Source organism: Alligator mississippiensis, chromosome 5 (assembly GCF_030867095.1).
Source record: "Alligator mississippiensis isolate rAllMis1 chromosome 5, rAllMis1, whole genome shotgun sequence".
NCBI lineage: Eukaryota > Metazoa > Chordata > Crocodylia > Alligatoridae > Alligator > Alligator mississippiensis.
The window spans coordinates 88,900,480-88,919,794 of NC_081828.1; the positions used below are offsets into that span (position 1 = coordinate 88,900,480).

Consider the following 19,315-nt stretch of genomic DNA (forward strand, 5'->3'; position numbering starts at 1 on the left):
TTTATCGGAATCTTTATTTGGAAGAAAATTTGAATTTCTGGTTTAGAACCCATTTTCCCTTCTTCTTCTTCTTCTTTTTTTTTTTTAAGTAGGATATTTGTGTAACACAATATACCTGAAAAAAGAATAAATCAAACCAAAACACTTAATGTTGACAAAACTACATATTTCAATCAATCACAAAGAAAAATCTTTTCAGAATTTTCCTTCATGGAGAATTTGAAATTTTGTATGTTTTCGTTTTGTTTCATAGGAAGTTAGGATTAGAAGGGACCTCAGGAGGTCATCTAGTACAACCTCCTGCTCAAAGCAGGACCTGCCCCAAATAAACCATCCCAGTTTCAGAAGCTGTATTCAAATGATAAAACCTTCAGAAAAAGGGAACATCATGTTCCACCCAACATCAATAGAAGAGATATTAAAAATAACTGCTGTCTTTTTTAAATACTTCAAGCTGGGGGGCGGGGGAGGAGGGTGGAGGGACAAGTTTGATGTATGGTATGGAAATTGACAAAACTGGAACTCAAATTGCATGGAAAACTTAATTGCTTGTAATCCATTGTTCTATCCTTTAATAAACTCATCCTTCTAAAGAACTTTGATTCCATGTATTCAGAACAGAAGCTACAAATCCAAAATTGTAACTGAACTCTCTTATACATTAGAAAAATGCACAATAAATATTTCACATTATGAAAGGAAGCTTATGCTGTTGTTGTTTGTTTGTTTTTTTTAATCTAAACTATTTCATGTATTTATACTTCATTATTCAAAAACTATCTTATTGGATCCCAAGCCAGGAAGCCTTATTCCCTGAGCAATGAATGCTACTGTCATTCTAAAGAAACTAAGATAATTTGGATTAATGTTTCTGATGTTTATCAGAAGGAAATATTGAGCATTTAGTAGTTCAGACACTGCATATCTGTGATTTTGGGCTGTGTTTTACCAATACGTTTACAGAAAAATGACAAAACCGAAAACACAGGTTTTCTTATTAATCACAAACTAGCTGAAACCTACAAAATATTTGCAGTTACAGTTTTATTGCACAAGTGTTTCTTTAAATACAGGATTCTTACTTATCCTTTGACTGAATACTTTAATGGAATAAAAAATTCTCACCCTCAAAAAATCTACATAAAGCTGTCCATGTGTAAACACAGGCTTAGGAATATAAATACATATTTTGTGAAAAGTCTGACCGTGTGACTTGTTTATAGTCATAGAATAAGAGGGCCCTTGTATACATGTCTAAGGGTCCTTGTACACATGAGGAAATTTCCCCCTTTTAGTGGTTTAATTGCCTTTTTTAATGATTTCATTGTGTAACAGTGTACATGTGTACATGTTCAATGGCATGTTATGATTACATTTTGTAATGGTGTACACGTTCAGTGACATTTTTATTTAAATATATTTTTTTACATAGAAAACTAAAACACACCCTATGTATTTAAGCTTGCCATGTAACAAATTACAGTGATATACCTCACATGTACAAGGGCTCTATCTGGAGAAGGTGGCAGGGGTGGTGCACAGGGCACTAGAAGCCCAAGCTCAGTGAAGATGAGGCTTGGCAGGCTTCTAGTGTCCCATGCACCATCCCTTCCACCTTCTCTGGCTGTCAACACACCCAGCCACCCACCTTTCTGAGGCACCCAGCTCATTCTCAGGTGGTCCCAGGTGGCAGGAAGGTGGTGGGGACTGCGCACAGGGCAATGGAAGCCCACCAAGCCTGAGCTTCCCTGGGTTTCCAAAGCCCATGCACTGTTGGATCCAGTGGGTGATGCCTATGAGCTGGGGTTGCACCTGTGCAGCTAGAACCTCAACCAGGTAGTCCCAGGGGACAGTGCCACCATGGAGGGAAGCACTGCCCCTCCACCTTGCAACTCAGGGACCCAGCGACCTGGCGGCAGCTCACATGGCCATGTGCCAGTCAGGCAAAAAAGGAGAAAAATACAGCAAGGGGCATGATCTTCCCCCTCCCCCGCCCCTTCCCCCGGAGCCTAGCTGCATCTCCCATGGGTGAGGAGGAAGCTGTTAGTGGGTCACACAGCCCCTGAGATGTAGAGGGCTCCAGTGCTTCCCTCTGAGGTGGCGGTGCCCCCTGGGCAGCACCCATCCACTGGCACCCTGCCCAAGTGGTCCCAGGGGTTGCCACTGGCATGGAGGGAAGCACCAGGGCTCCTCACAGCTCAGGTCCCAACAGAAGCTCACTTCCCTGCTGTGGGAGAGGTGGGCAGGCTCCGGGGGTGGGGGGAAATATTGGGCCCCACACCACTGTATTTTTGTTTTTTTTTCCTTCAGTGGAACCTGCTTGCTCTGTGTTGGGGGACCCTGGTGCTTCATTCTAGCTCTGACTTTCCTGCATATCTGTTTGAAATGCCTCAGGATCTATAATAAAAGCATACTTATTCTGTCTGTCTGGAGCACTCTACTTGGTTGTTTGTGCTCCAGACATACAGAATAAGCCTATTATTATTATATATTATCAGTTTATATGTTATGACAGGTAAAAGTAAATTTTAATCTGAAAGCATTGTGCTTATTTAACACTAGCTAATTACCCATCATGAATGACAGATTTCAGGGAGTGTTTACATGGTTCCCCCTTGCTCCCCACTCACCCTTTGGAGCCAGCCATGTAAAGACTCCCTCCACCACCTCTGCCTCCTGCTCCAGCCTCCGGTGTGGGGGCTCCCTCTCCCTGCCTTCACAGTGGGGCTTCCCCTGCGTTCCCTCCCCTCCTCACTCCCCTCTCTCCCTGCTTCCCCCTTCTCCTTGCCGGCTGTTTTCAGGGCTGGCGGCAGGGAGGTCACCACCACCCTGACCCCCCTCTAATCCTCTCCCCACTTGTGTCCCTTCTTCCCTTCCCTGCTGTCCAGCCACAACAATAGCCGCCAACATGACCCCTCCATTCACCTCCCCCTGCCCTGTGCCCACCTGGGCCCATACAGCCTCCCTCCCTCTCTCCCTCCCCACCACCTCCCCCTCTCTTCTGGTGGTTCTTGGAGCCACCCTTCCTCCCTCCCTCCCTGCTGCCAGGCCCCAACAACAGCCACCACCATGATCACCCCTTCTCCTCCCCATGCCCCACCCCCCTCCTTCCCTCCCTGGTCACCACCTCCCCCACCCTGGTGGCTGTTCTGGGGGGTGGCAAGGATGGGCAGCAGAGGGGCACCACCACTGTGACCCCCCACTTCACCCTCAGGCAGGGAGGTGTGGGGAAGCCCTGCTCCTCGGGCAGCTGGGACATGTTAGCCACCCCCACAAACTTCCCTGGCAGTGGCTCAACCTTGGGCCTGTACAGCCTGGGCCCACGCAGCAAATCACCGCCCACCCTCTTGGTGGTGCATGAGCAGTTGGCCAAAATCATTATGGACGGACAGACATACAGACAAGCACACAGACAGACACACTAAGCCTTTATTATATTAGAATAAAGGCAGGGGATATAAAAAAAAAAAAGTTAAAGAATTTGAAATATGTCATATTTGATTAGACAGAACATTACTTTTTAAGGCTTCTTGTTGACTGCAGTGGAACTACTCTAAGGGTGTGTCTACATGAGATGTGAACTGCAGAGCAGACTAATTAGTTCCGTGGTAAATGTCTTACATTTATACATGAAACCATGTTAGTTCACAAGAAAACAATTAACTCTGCAGGTGGTACTATATTTATAAGTCCACCCCTGCTGCAGAATTTTTTACTTTTCAGCACCACATGTGTAGACACTGTTGTGGCTGGGTGGGGCAAGAGGCTGCTTCAGTGCGGGGGTTGCCATTGGCTACCCCTGCACTTCAGCACACTTGTGCCCCAACCAGCCCCTCCATAGCATGTTGAACCCAGTTGAAGAAGTCCTGGGTCACACCAGTGCCCTGTGAAGGAGAGGTTGGCATGATCTCCACCCCAGCTGCTCTAGATATCCGAGGTGAAGTGTAAGGCCACTTACGGACCTGCCTTGCACAGTTCCTCCCTCAAGTACTCCCTGCATGCTTCATACAGGGAGGGCACCACCATCCTGTTGAAGGTGGTGCATGTAGGCACTTGGTAGGATGGGGCCATGAGTGCCATGAGCCACCTGAACCCTGGCCACTCAACTAAGGAGAAGGGTTGGCCATTGACAGCAAGCATCTCCCCAGTTCTCTGGGTGATCTCACTTGCCCTTGCAATGTGCCCCACTTTCTGTCCACCTTTCCCCCACTGTTCCAGGGTGGCCTGCTTCTGCTTCGGGGGGGGACAGGGGCTTTGGAGTGAGAAGGGAACTTCCCTTTGGGAATACTCCCACTGGTTTCAGGCTGAGAAGAAGCAATATCATGGGTTGATGACTGCAGAGATGCATCACCATCTCCATGGTGCTCACATGTTTCATTCCCTTGCCCCAGCAGGTTTTGGCTTGGTAGTGTAGGCAGATAGCATATATGGGATCATCTGCCATCATAAAATGATCCCAGATCACACTACCCACTCACTTCTGGGGTGCGGGTGCATGTGTGAATGCTGCCTTTCCCCCTCCTCAGCAGGCAGAGGCACAGCAACAGGAGGAGTGGCCTCACTTGCCTCCACACCCTCTACCTCAACCTCCTCTGAAGTGCATTCTGGGGAAGGAGACCTGGCTCTAGGGGGAACTTGGTGGGTGTGGAGCACAAACTCAGGTGATTTCCCCTCCTTCCCCAGAATTTTCCGTGGTATGGCACTCAGATCCAGATTCAGCTGCAGCTCCAGATCTTCCTCTGGCACTGGAAGGCTCAGGATGGGAAGTGAAATGGTGGTGGGGTTATAGCTGGTGCTCTTGGAGGGGAACTGGAAGCTTCATTCCTGCTAGTTGTAGGAAAGAGGCTGCGTCTCAGTTTTGGGAGAGGGGGAGGTCTTACACTTCTCCCTCTACCCCCTCTTCCACCCTTTCCTGAAGGCTTGCCAACTGCCTTTCCAGCTTCATGGTGTGTTTCATAGTGTGTTTGCCTTTGTGTGCTGGAAAATCTGTGTGCTTTTCTGTTATGTAATCTGTATTTATGTAATATATGTAGGTAATTGTATGTATTAATGTAATGTATGTATGTATGTATGTATTTATGTAATACACAAAATATGTAAATACATGTAGTATGTGTTTCTGAATAAATTCTATATTATAATATGCAATATATGCTGTGCTTCCCTGCACAGTGAATGGAATGCACACTGTGAGAAAGCAGAGCTTTCTTTTCTGGTGGCCAATAATCAAAATAGACTAAAAAACCCCAAAAAGAGGCTTTTGGGAGGAATAAATTGAAAGGAATAAATAAATATAATAATAAAAGGGAGTAGAAAGCAAAAGTAATAGGCTAGCAAGTAGGAAGTGATAGCCTTTCTCTGATGCTGCTGAGCTGCTGGAAGACACAACTCATTTACTGACTCCAAAGCAGAAAGCTCAGTTCAAACAATGATGCTTTTTATGTTATTTTTCCATCCCTTCCCCAGAGCACTGGGATTGGAAGGGACCTCAAGGAAGGATCACAGTCACTGGCCAGCTATGCATGTCAATATCAGAGCAGTCTTTCCCCCTCTTCCCCCTCCCTCTGCTTAGTTCTGTTTCCCTGCAAGCAAGCCCAGCTTCAACACTTGAAACATTTAGTATCAAGGCTGTTTTGAAGCCTTTCATTTCATTTTGATTTCACTGTTTCAAGCTCAAAAAGAGTTGAAACAGTGTGGAAACCAAACACCCGGTGAAATTTCAGACAACCCTATACAGTATATGTCTTTAAGGACTGTAATGCAGGAGCAGTTTCTTCACAGCAAAAGTCTGAGGGAGATGTGACCATTCAGCAATTCTGTACAGAGAAATACATCAAGAACTTAAGAGTTTGGAAACACACCTAGACAGACAAAGGTAGCCTTAAGGAATATTTATGAACTACTGGTTCTGGGTATCCTGAATTATTTTGACAGTCTTGGGGGGCTATGGTAGCACCTTCCACATAATGATACCTACTATAAGTTCTGCACCTAGGCAGTTTAAGACTGTCCAATACCATGCCTTAGAAAGATTCTCTCAAGTTGGGTCAGATGCAATCCTTGCATGCTACCACAGTGGCTTGGCAGGGATGGAAATCTCAACCATCAGCAAGTTTAGTCCTATTGAGGCATTTGATACAAGAAGCCACACCTCTCCCCCTCCCCTTCCCCCCACCCCCCCTTACTTGACTGGGGATTTCAGCTGAGTATGGATTCGGCCCTATCTAAGCGTATAAACCTATTCCCATGATATCTGAGAGACTCACCGCACAATCAATAGATGTTACCTTTTAATTTCTCTGAGAGAAAGGGACGTAAAATGTCCAGAATAAGGAAATCTACTCTAGCAGCTAGGTGTTTGGGGTTTTTTTTTGGTTTTGGTTTGCAATTAAAGTTTGGACATCTGCTGTAAGGAGGTGACATTGAATGTTCAGTGATTCAAATACATTTCTTTGACAATGAAAATAAACACATCATCCAATTCTTTACACATTTTGACATGTTGATGCCCAGAAGCAGTGACTTGAGATCGCTGAGAAACCACACATTAAATATGTTCCCTATTAAGTATTGTGTTAGATATGGAATATTCAAGAGCAGGACCAGATGGGGTAGAGGAAACAATGGTTCACTTGGGAGCATTGTTTGCATGTGCTGAGCTCAATTTTGGGTACAGTATTTAAAGTGTGTTGCAATTAAACTTATTTGGCCTCAAAAACATTTTATCGTCTTTCACCCTGAGAACACTTAAGACAACTCTTCTAACCCTCTGTAAATGAGACTAAATTAATAAGAATTCATGTACTTGTTCTGTAGGCACCTGGGGGCTTTCCTATCATCCGCACTTCTCTGAGGTCCTGTTTGCTCCCTCTTTCTTGCAAACCTCTCTCCCATATCTCCATGGGCCTGCTTAATGTCAGGATTTTAATCAGAAGCTCTGCTGTTTGGGGGGAGATTTCACAGTTTCCTAGAGTTCCCTGCTGTACTTTGGGACTTTTGGTAGAAATACATCTATCAATGCTGCATGTGCCATGGTGGCAATGAATTCAGCCATAAATTTAGCCTCAAAAAGATTAGAACAGGAGTATCAAATTCTTCTGGCCCTCTGCTGCTGGACTGGTCCATGGACTAGACAAACAGCATGGGAATGGTCCAGTGGGCTGGATTGGGCTGATGGACTGCCCCCCTTCCCTTCTGGATCTGGCATCTGCAGGGTCAAGGATATGAGCTGCATGTGGTGCCTGCTCCAGCCAGTCTGGGATAAGCACCGCATGAAACACAGGTCCTGGACAGGCCAGAATGGGCAACACAGGCTCTGGATCCAGCTGGAGGAGTGGGGGAAATGAGGCAGGGCTATAGGTCCTGCTGTTCATCCAGCCTGTGGACTGGTCCCATGCCACTCATCTGGAGCCACTCATCTCAAGACCCACAGCCAGCATAGGGAGTGTGATGATGTGGCTCTGCAGGATGAATACAGCCACCAGGATGTATCATTAGAGAAAGAACAGACTTAAAGTAAGTAGCTGGTAGTTCCTTGAAGCATATTGCTAAAAACAAGATCTTCACTCAGTTCTTCCTTCCACCAATCCTGTCTCTACCAGGATCTTTCCTTTTAAAGGCCTAGACAGAACCCCCAAAATTTAGCTAAATCATAGGTAATTGCTTCCTTCCACTGGCACATGTATGTTAGCCAGCCCAGGTGTGCTGTCAGCTACAGAAAGTGACCTTACTGATGCTAGTTTGATGAGTCAACTAGGTTTGAGCAGACTTTTGACTCCTTTTTGGATGAGAATACACTTATAAAGCACCTTTTCATAGACCCTGTCACAGTCCCAGTAATATTAAAGATTATATGAAAATGGGATTATTTTGTAAACTCATGCCATTTTTGGGCAATATTGTGCCTTCAAAATTGTTTTTATAACAATTAATTGATTCCTATTTCTGTGCATCTTATTTCTTAAGATTTTTTACTACCGATTAAAAGACACAGAGGGCATGTCCAGATAAGTGTGCTCATGCTTCTTGCAGTGTCTCAAATCCCTTCGACATGCTGGAAGAGGCATGTGCAGGAGCAAAAAACTGCTCCCCAGGCTGCAGATTTGCAGCACAGGGGCAAAATTAGATATGTGGATATCTAGGGGTCAAAAAATACCCTGGGGAAAAAAAAAACCAGGCAACCAGAGGCTCAGGTCTCCATAGAGATGCTCTGGAAGCCAGACAGAATGTCTCTATGCCTGGCTCTTGCCTCCGTGCTGCAGCACGCTGCCTGCCTGTGTGGAGTAAGCAGCAGTGTAGGCTGCAGGGAGCTGCATCTGGCTTCATGGCAGGTAAGTAGGAGACTGGGGGGGGGCGGGCTGGAGAAGGGGGGAGGGGACCATTGAGGGGCCTCACCCAGCTCTAGCCCCCCATTCATTCCCCCTCCTTCCATTTGTTCCCCCCACTACTGTTCATTCCCCCAGTTCCTCATTCATTCCCCCTGCCCCCGTTCATTCCTGCTGCTCCCCATTTGTTCCCCCTGTTTTCCACTCACTCTCCCACCTTACCCCAGCCCCTTGCACTCACCAGCAGTAGCAGCAGCAATCAGGGCCATTTGGGGCTTCATGGCACAGCCCCCCTGTGTGTGTGTGGGGGGGGGGGGACAGTGGGGACAGTGGGGCTCAGCCGCAACTGCCCGGCACCCATGCTGCCACATCACATGAGTGCATGCTGACTCAGCAGGGCACCATGTGTTGTTTCGCAGCTCTGGGTCACTTGGGCTGAGTGGCGCCAAGCCCTGGGTGACAGTTGCAGCACCCCTGAGCTACCAGACAGCATGCAGTATGGGCCACACCCAGTCAATGTGTCAGTTGCAGCACGGGTGACAGGTGGCCAGAGCCAAGCCCTGCTGCCTCCCAGTGCCCCATGCCTTGCAGTGGGGCTCGGCCAGGAGGCCCCAAGCAGCCCTAATCAGCTGCTGCTGCTGCTAGTAAGCTGCTGGTGGTGCAGGATGCTAGAGCCAGATGGGGGAGTGATGGAGGGGCAGAAGCTGAGCACGGGAGCAATCAGGAGGCTGGAGCCAATGAGGGAATCCCTGAAATATCTACAACTTCCTGATCATCCCCCTACTTGTCTCCGGCCTCCTGCTCATTCTTTTGCTCATCTCTGCCTTGGAGGGGGGCTGTGCCATGAGGCCCGAGCAGCCTTGATGGCCACTGCTACTGCTTCTGTGTATGGGGGAGATGGGGCCGAGTAGGGATCAGGTGCAGGGCTCAGGCTGAGAAGGGATTTGGCAGGAGGGCTGGGCAGGGGGCAAGCAGGGGGGCTAGGGGCAGACAGGGGGTGGGTAGGGGACCCACTCCTCCTAAGCTGCCCCACCCGCATTTCCCTCTGCCTCCCTGAGCCCCTGCCCCCCCCCCCCCCCGCACTTACTTGTCATGGAGCCTGGGTCCAGGTCCCTACAGCCTGCATCGCTGCTTGCCCTGTATGGGTAGACAGCGTGCCTCAGCACCAGGGCAAGAGGCAGCTATAGAGACACTCCTGCTGGCAACAAGATTGTCTCTGGTTCACTGGCTACCAGAGCGTCTCTGTGGAGGACCTGAGTTCCGATTGCCTCTGATTCATAGATTCATAAAATGTAAGGCCAAAAGGGACCTTGGAAGATCATTGGGTCCAGCCTCCTGCACTAAGCAGGAAAGATAACTGGGGGTCAGGTGACCCCAGCAAGGTGACTGTCTAGTCTGCTTTTGAAGATTTCCAGGGTAAGTTATTGCACAACCTCTGGAGGTAGCTTATTTCACAGTCTGGACACCCTGACTGTGAAGAAGTTTCTCCTAATGTTGAACCTGAATCAGTTTCCAGGAGTTTGTAGCCTTTACTACTAGTTTTCCCCTCGGGTGCCCTGGTGAACAGTTTCTTACTGAGCCCTTGATGTATTCCTCTACTGTAGCAGTAAGCTGTTACCAGGTCCCCTCTCAGCCTTCTTTTCTTCAGGCTGAAGAGTCCCAGATCCCTCAGCCTTTCCTTGTATAGCTTCCTCATATTGCCATGTAAGACTCTGATCATATGGGAAGCTCTCCTTTGGACTCTTTCAAGATTGTTCATGTCCTTGTTAAAGTATGGTGCTCAGAACTGGATGCAGTACTCCTGCTGCTGCAGTCTCATCAGTGCTGAGTAGAGCAGAAGAATTACCTCCTTGTATTTGCTGGAGAAGCATCAATTGATGCATGCCAGAGTATTATTTATCCTACTGTAACATCACACTGTCAGCTCATATTCATATTGTGATCTGTTATTACCCCCAGGTTCCTTTCATTTGTGGTGCTAGTCAGTTTGGTGCTACCAAGCCTGTAGGTAAGTTGGGGGTTGCTCGTCCTGAGATGGAGCACTTTACATTTCTCGACATTGAACTTCACCAGATTCTGATCTGCTAAACTTGCTAGCCTGTCTAGGTCTGCCTTTATCTGTAGACTATCTTCAACATGACCATGCTTCCCCATAACTTGGTATTGTCTGTGGACTTGAGCAGTGAGCTCTTCACCCCCACATCAAAATTGTTAATAAAGTTGTTGAAAAGTACTGGAGCAAGCACTGACCCCTGTGGGACACCACTGCCCACTTCTCACCAGGCTGACATAGATCCATTCACTATGACTCTCTGGGTTGTATCCTGCAGCCAATTTTTCACCCACCTGACAGTTCTAGAGTTAAGTCCACAATCCTTCAATTTCTCATGCAGGCATCATGGGATACTAGATAAAAGGCCTTTTGGAAGTCAAGGTATACAATGTAAACCTGCTCTTTCATGTCCAGGTGGTGAGTTACCTGTTCATAGAAGGAGATGATGTTGGTAAGGCAAGACCTGCCCACAATGAAGCTATGCTGGTTGTCATTCAGAATCTTACCTTTTGCAAGCTTATCACACATTGACTCCTTGATTGTTTTTTCTAGGATTTTCTCTAGGATGAAAGGCTGATTGACCTATAGTTACCTGGGATCTCCTCTTGTCGTTCTTGTCATTGTCCGGTACCACTGACTTGTCTATGTCTATTTTTTTTTAATTGGTCATACACCAATTCTACAGCAATAGTAGGAAGGCAATTATTCCTACCGTACTCATCCTCTACTCTACCTGGCATGATTTTCCCCTTGGTCTGGTGAAAGACCAAGGCAAAGTAGTAATTCAGGAGTTCAGCTGTATCCTGTTTACCTGTAAACAGATCTACTAAGTTGTTGAGCAATGGCCCCACATTCCCATTTGTTTTCCTTCTGTTGCCCTTGATGCCTGTTGCTAATCTAAGTTTGGTCACTGCTTTAGCCTATCTTAGCTGTTCCCTGCAAATGCAGGCTGTCATAGAATAGTCCTCCTTGGGGACTGCCCTGCGTTTCCATTGTTTATTAGCCTCTTTCTTCTTTTTTAAGAGGACCATGATTTCCCTGTTTAGCCAAGAGGGCTTCCCAACCCTTCTGTTACCTTTTCTCCACATGGGAATGGACTTCCTTTGTGCTTTAAGGATCATGTCCATAAGGAACAAGTGTTTGTGCACACCTTTCTCCTTCAGTCCTTGGTCCTGATTCAGTTCCCCTACTAGTGACTTAAGCTTGTTGAAATTTGCATTTTTGAGGTCCAAGGCTTCATCCTGCTATTAAATTTGTCTGCCTTATGTTGGAGAGTGAACACGATGGTTTCCCTCTATATTTAAGTCGGTCACCAGGTCATCTCCTTTGGACGGGACCAAGTCTAGCAGAGCATCACCTCTGGTTGGCTTGTAAACCTCCAGAGTCAGGAAGAGTTCCTCAACACAGGTCATGCAGGATCATGACTGATACAACTTTCCCAAGTGCTCCTCCCAGGAGATATCTGGATAATTAAAATCGCCCATGACAACCATGTGTGGCCTGAGTCAATTCTTGGGTGAACTCCAGATCGAGTTCCTCCTCCTGGTTTGGTGGTCTGTAGCATACAACTACAGTTAGGTCTCTCTTGCCATGCTGATGTTGGGCTCCAAGGAGGTATACTGCTCTTTCACATAGAGAGCAATGCTACCACCTTTCTTCCCCACATGGTCCCTTCTATGCAGGGTGTAGCCTTCTATACCTATTCTCCAGTCATGTGAGGAGTTCCACCAGGTCTCTGTAATCCCTCAGGGCATGGTCCTGGACCTGTTCATGGTCTTGGACCTTCCCCACTTTTTCCCCCTGGCGTATTTTTTGGTACTTGGATATCCAGGTATCAAAAATTTGCCCCCACGCTGCAAATATGCAGTGCAGGGAACACTCTTTTGTTCCTAGTGTGTATATTGCAGCATCTCAAAGGGGTTTGAGATGCTGGAAGAGGCACATGCATGATCATCTGGATGCACCCAAAGTCTCTTAATGAGATAAAGGGGAAGTATATGTTATATCACCATTTCTTTCTTTCCACTCAATATAAAACTTGGAAACGAGGTAGAAAAGTTGACAACCAACCGAAGCATGCTGTTCTAAAAATCTAATGTGGTCACAGTGAGCTTGGACATGGTATACTATTTTACTGCAGAATGAACAAATATATAACAGAATGGAATAACTTGTTTAGCCATTGTAGTAATGCAATCAATTCTGGTCTCATATTTCTTATGTAAAATATACCATTATGTAGAGAGAAAAACTTTGGGTTGTTTTTCATTCTGAGGGGAAAGAAACACAATAGTTTAGATCAATATTCACTCGTCTTTGTTCTTACTGTACATTTAAGCTATTCACCTTCACTACTTTCAGTAAAGGCCTGATTCTTGCTAGTGGTCAGCACTTGCACTCAGGTGTTGAATAGCTCTAGCTCAGTGGGGTGTTGACGGCCACATTGGAGCATTGCAGTAGATGCTAATGCATTTCCCAGGATCTATTTTCAGCTATATGATAGACATTTGAATAAAAACACCCCAGCTTTTTAATCAATCCTGGGTTTAGTTACCTTTTCACTTGCACACCTTAAATTTATGATGTTATGAAAAAAAAAAAAAAAACAAAAAAAAAAAGCATTTTGAGTATCGAAACCCTGCAAATGTTTAAAAGCCTATGTCATGTTTAGCAAAGCTTAATGGTTCATGCTCTGCACAGTAGGATGTGCCTATCTCTTCTTGTCTCTCATCTTCAGGGGCTAGTCAGTCTTTTCACTAGTTTGACTTGTTCTATAGATGAGGTTTATGAAAAATCAAGGAGTGGGCAACCATTCACCCTTTCCCCTACTAGATGGCAGTCCTAATCCCAACTCTGTCAAAATCAGTTTACCGCCTGACAGGTGGCTGAAATTTTCATTTATTTCAGCAGCTTGGGAATTGATTGCCTCTGTTGTGTGACAAAGATCAACAGCTTGATCCAATATTTTTTATGTGATGATGCCATATATTCTTGTTTAGCAACTTAATTCAAACTCTAGTAAATTAGAAAATGTTTGTCCCCACCACCCCACTTCTCTCTGCAGAAAAATAAAAACAGAAGCCAAAGTACATTAAAAACATATACAATAAATAAATATTCAAACAAGGAAACCTAAGAAAAAATAGTTACCTGATATGCAGAAGCATATTAATCAATGAATATACCTTTAAAAATAAAATGTTAAAACATCGCTTGTGCATCCACAAGACCCTGTTACTTTCATAAGATTTAACATCTGTTAGCTTTCATCTATCTATCTTTGCTTTTTAATTCATTTTTAAACTCTTGGGCACCTATTTGCAAGGCCAGTTATTTTATTCTGAAGTTCTGTCCTTGTTCCGAGCTACTCACTTTTCACAGAGCCATAGAATAAGCTGTTTGAAACCCACTACAAGAAATGGATTTTCTGAGACAGTGTATCACAACCTATGGGGCACATGACTAGTTTTCTGCTGAGTTCCCTTTAAAGGCCTAAGGAATGAGAAAAAGATGAAAAAAATTCCATGGAGTACTGTGTCATAATTATGGTACATTAAGTTTAGTACCTGTAATAATAGGTACTAACTTAATGCACCATAATTGGTGCTGTAGAGCAGTAGTGCTGGCACATGGTCTTTTTGTGACACTAAGGCACAGTGGACTAATTCTACTGTGTATCAGTGCATTAGCACAGTTTTTGCTTGCTGTGCTAATGTGCAGTAAAATTAGTCCAAGTTTAGTGTCTCGTGTAAATACACCTGGCGAGTCTGAAGAAGGGAAAACATTGCCCTTCACCTTCTCTTTTGCCTATTCTGCCTCAGTCTACCTCATCTAGTATATCTTCCTCTTTTTCCCTCAAACACCTCACTGAGGTTGGTCCCACCTCCCTGCATATGGGAGGACTTTAAAGGGGCAGGAAAAAGATTACTCATTGACTGATCATACCAACTGTTACCCAGACATTTCACAGTTCCTCCTTTCTGGTCCTCTTACCTACAGCACCAATCAGTTCTTATAAGGTCTTCATTGCTGTCCTCAAGTTTATCACTAAGTTGTCTCCAAGAGCTCACATGTCACCACTACACCCATCACATTCACCAGTCCCCTTGCCCAGTTCTTTCTGACTCTTCCTGACTCATCAACTCTACAACTTACCAGCCTGTATGCTTAGGAAAGCCTGATCAGTACCACCCATCAACCTCTATTCTAAATCAAACCCCTTACCAGCACCCACACCATTCTCTGAATCTTCTCTCACTCTACCAAAAGGAGTTTTGGTTTCTTGCTATGACATGAATCCCACAAACTTTTAGGGAAACCACAGAAAGAATATACAGTAAAAACCCTGTTTTCCAGCATGAGTGGGGAATGGGGGGTGCCCATAATCTAAAAATGCTGGTTACCTGAGGCACAGGGGTTTCCAGCTGCATGCAGATTTGGGGGGGGGGGGGAGGGGAAGGGAGGGGAGGGGAGAGGAGTGTGGCGGCAGACACACGCAGAGAGGCAACAGCACAGTGTTGTGGGTGGCAGTGGCAGTGGGTGACATGTGAGTTCCCCCACCACAATCCCACCCCTGCATCTAACCGGCCTGCCAGAAATTCTGGTTAGTAGAAATGCTGGTTAGAATAATGCCAGACAACAGGGCTCTTACTGTACAGTATTTTGGATTCAGCTATATCATATTTAAGAAAGTGATATAAAGAGTGACTATTTCTAGCTTGCAAGAGGGAAAAATGTGAGGTAGAATTCAATATCTAAACACTGAAATTCAGTCTTTTAGAATACATTAATTAATAATCAAGATAAGTGCAATGAAGAATAAACTGGGAGAAGCGACAAGCACCATGGAGGAATACATATATTTATTTGTAGGGAGCAAACTGGAGAACAGCAACAGATAGACAGGCTTAGGCATGATAGTAAGCAATAAATTAAATATATGGTTGTAGCAATGTGATATACAGGAAAAATACTCACTTAAAATTGGAGTGTGGAATATGATAAAGATTCACACCATAGAAGTAAGGACTAGTCCATCTTTGTATTTGACAACTATAATTGGTATCTGGAAATGTCTTTTTCTGGATATTTCATTACCAAGAAATTAATGACAAATTCTAAGGATTTAGTGAAGAACAACAACAATAAAGGTTTTGAAGGTCTACTTCATAAGGAAAATTAAAGCATGTGATCCAAAGCCTGAGAAAACCTAGAACATCAGTAATTTAAACCAGCATTTTTCTATACATTTGAAGCATTTCTGTAGTCTTTAGTAGACTAGTATTTGAGTGCTTCATAGTCTATATTAATACTCGCTTTCCCCTTATGAGATAAAATTATTAACATCCCCATTTTATGGGTAAAGAACTGAAACAGAAAGAGATTGTTTGACTTCATAGACTCATAGAAAATTAGGGTTGGAAGGAACTTCAGGCAGTCATCTAGTTCGACACCCTGCTCAAAGCAAATCTATCCCCAACTAGATAATCCCAGCCAATGCTTTGTCCAGCCAGGTTTTAAAAGCCTCCAGGGATAGACAGTCCACAAGATCTCTGGGTAATCTGTAATAGTGTTTTACTACCCTCCTTTGGAACTAACCTTCAGGTACTTGAAGGCTGCTATTAAATCCACCCTTACACAGGCAACCAAACAATGACCCAGGCCCTCTGGTACTATCCCTCTTTACAACCAGGGCACATTGTTGCCTCATATACAGCCTACTGTCCACTGTAAGCCCCAGGTCCTTTTCTGTAGAGCTGCTTCCCAGCCTGTCAGCCCCAAGCTTGTACCAGTGCATGGGATTGTTTCATCCTAAGTATAGGAGTTTCTACTTTCCTTATTGAACCTCATCAGATTCTTTTGGTCCAATCCTCCAATTCAGAGAGATCTCAACAAATTGAGGTCTTTCTGAATCCTAGCCCTAGCCTCCAGCATATCTACTCCTTCCCCCCCACCCCCCACACTTCATATCATCTACAAACTTGATGCGGGTGCACTCTATCCAATCTTTTAGGTCATTGATGAAAATATTGAACAAAATTGGCCCCAGGACTGACCCCTGGGACACTCCACTTGATACTGGCTCCCAGATAGACATTGGGCCATTGATTACTATCCTCTAAGTCTGATGATACAGCCAGTTTTCTATCCACTTTATATTCCATTAATCCAACCTGTACTTCCTTAGCTTGCTTGTGAGAATGCTGTGGGAGACAGTATCACAAATGTTGCTAAAGTTAAGGTATATCACATCCACTGCTCTCCCTGCATCCACAGAGCCAATAATTTCATCATAGAAGACAATCAGATTGGTCAGACATGACCTGCTCTTGATTAGTGTTCCTAATCACCTTCTTCTCCTCCAAGTGCTTAGAAATATTTTCCTTCAGGACTTGCTCCATGTTTTTTCCAAGGACTGAGGTGAGGCTGACTGGTCTGTAGTTCCCTAGATCATCCCTCTTCCCTTTCTTAAAGATGGGCACTATATTAGCCCTTTTCCAGTTGTCCAGGACCTCTCCCAATCACTGTGTGTTTTCCAGGATAATGGCCAGTGGCTCTGCAAACACACAGGCCAACTCCCTCAGCACCTTCAGGTGCATCCTGTCTGGCCACCAGACATGTACACATTGAGATTTTCTAAATGGTCCCTAACCTTATATTTGCCACTGTTGCTGCTCACATCCTCCCCAAACTGTGCTGCTAGGTGCAGTATTCTGGGAGCTGATCTAGCCTGTGAAGACTGAGGTGAAAAAGGCATTGAGTACTTCAGCCTTTTCCACATACTCTGTTAATAGGTTGCCTCTCTCTTTTAATAAAGGACCCACGCTTTCTCTGATTTTCCTCTTGTTGGTGAAATTTGCCCAAGTTCACACAAGAAGTCTGTAGTAGACAACTATATACCTAGACTCTCAGGTTCCAGGCTAGCACACAAAACACTGGACCATTCTTTCTGTCCCTCAAGAGTTAGATATATTTAGCTTGGCTAAGAGACAAAATAAGTGGAAAGTTATCATGATAAAAAGCTTCATAGGTTGTAAAGATTAAGGATGGAGATAAATTATTTAATACAATAAAAAGTGTGGTTAGAACTAACAGGATAAATCTGTTATTTCTGCAACATCCATCAACCTTTCCTTGTTATGCTGGAGGATGTTAATGGCTAGTAGAAAGCATATTTCTGATCTATTGGCAATCACAGACCCCATTGAAGCTTGCTTCATGCAAACTAACAGAAAAAGCAATTGGGCTTCTTTATGGAATTAGCAGAAAGAATGGAAAATACATGGAAATGTCGAAGAACCAGCTCAGGAAAAATGAGAGGTGTCTGTAAGGATTTGTTTACAAACAGAGGGCCCAAGTCATTGTTTGTTTGCCTATGTAAGTATCTGAGAAGAAAAGCAACCAGCAAGTTAGTATGATGGAATGCCAGGCTTGAAAAGGCAGGTTTGGGAATTGAAAGCCAGGAAACTCCCTATTGTTTGTTGATCCTCTTGGCTAGGGACAGAAATTACACATAAAGCAGTATAAGTGATCAGAAACTGGTTCAAATCTGTAACACAACAGAAGTTCAATGCATATAAATTGCTTTCAAAATGGCCAAAACCAGTTTAAGATAAACCTGCATGGATTTAGTATCAGACTTAACTGATTTAGGTTAAATTAGTTTATTTAATTTCTGTCCCAGATTCCCTCCATATTCAAGTTAACTCATAGTCCCCCAGCATCCCAGGATGCTTTGCGCCTCCCCCCCTCCTTGCCGGGGGGGGTGGTGGTGGAGGAAAGCTAGTCTTGGCCCAAGCTGTCTGCTCTAGCCAAGCAGGGAGGCATGCTCTAGAACCCCCTAGCTTCTGGCCTGAATCACTGCAGATACATGGCTGCATTTCTGGAATCAAAAGTGAATGTCTGTTCACTTGCTTAATAGACAACCTATGCAGCTTAGACTAATCTGAGAAGATTGAATTGGTTCAGCTTTGAGCTTTTTGACTGTCTGTACTTAATCTTTGTGTTCAGGGAGACAGGACCTTGTGAACCGTTATAAATAGATAGGACTGCACCAAAGAAATAGCTGACTTGAATAAATTATTTTTCTTACTAATAAAACCAACCCAGCAAGGACCTGAACGGTATCTGTTTTCATATGCCCAGGTGCAACCATATGTAAGTAATGAACAAAACTGAGAACAAGAAAATGTAAGCAGAACATTAGGAACAATATTCCCAACAATGGGATCTATTAAGTTCTGAAAGGGAAGTTATAGAAGTTCAAATAACTGTCACATTTAAAACTAGACTTTCCGAAACACATGTAAATGTATAATAAAAAATAATCAAACACCAGTAAGCAAGTAGGGAAAGTAACTTAATAGTGCAAGTCTATCTTAGATTCTGTTTGTTATACACTTACCTCTGTGCACAAAGTTGCTAGAGGAAACTACTTTTAAATCACTTTATCAATGCTTTCTGGGAAACCAAACTTTGTTTTTGTGAAAATGTGCATGCTATTTTCCATCCTTAATGTTGCTAAAGGAAAAAAAAAACAGAACACCTGAAAATGTTAAGAGCTTAAATTACACAATTTTCAGTAATTAATTTCATAAACAGTGAAATTTTGGTGTTTCCAAAATGAAATGGATTCCCTAGACCCTGGAAGGCTTGGCACATACTGGCTGGTATTGACATAACATTTGCAGTTTTTGCTAATGCCTGACAGTGCCCCAGAACTGACCAGATTCTTATCAACAGTTCAGCTCTACATTTTAATTAAAATATTGGAACCTTAGGATAGTTTAAATTTGGCTTACCTGGTTTGTTAATTACAAGTTAAGTGAAAACAATACAACCAAATTTAAACTATACTATGTGATTGCACATAGATATGTGCACCATTGTAATTAATTTTGAATGAGAATTTCAATTTAAACCTTTTTTTAAAAGTGAG

At 44.3% G+C, this 19,315-nt stretch overlaps 1 long non-coding RNA gene across 1 annotated transcript in view; it reads left to right on the plus strand.

Moving 5' to 3' along the window:
- The window catches only part of LOC109282314 (uncharacterized), a 157,284-nt gene extending 156,636 nt beyond the window's left edge, over window positions 1-648 (plus strand). The window contains exon 4 of the long non-coding RNA XR_009462235.1: window positions 254-648. This is a non-coding gene — a long non-coding RNA (uncharacterized LOC109282314). The remainder of the gene's footprint in view (window positions 1-253) is intronic.
- The last annotated feature ends 18,667 nt before the right edge of the window (window positions 649-19,315 follow it).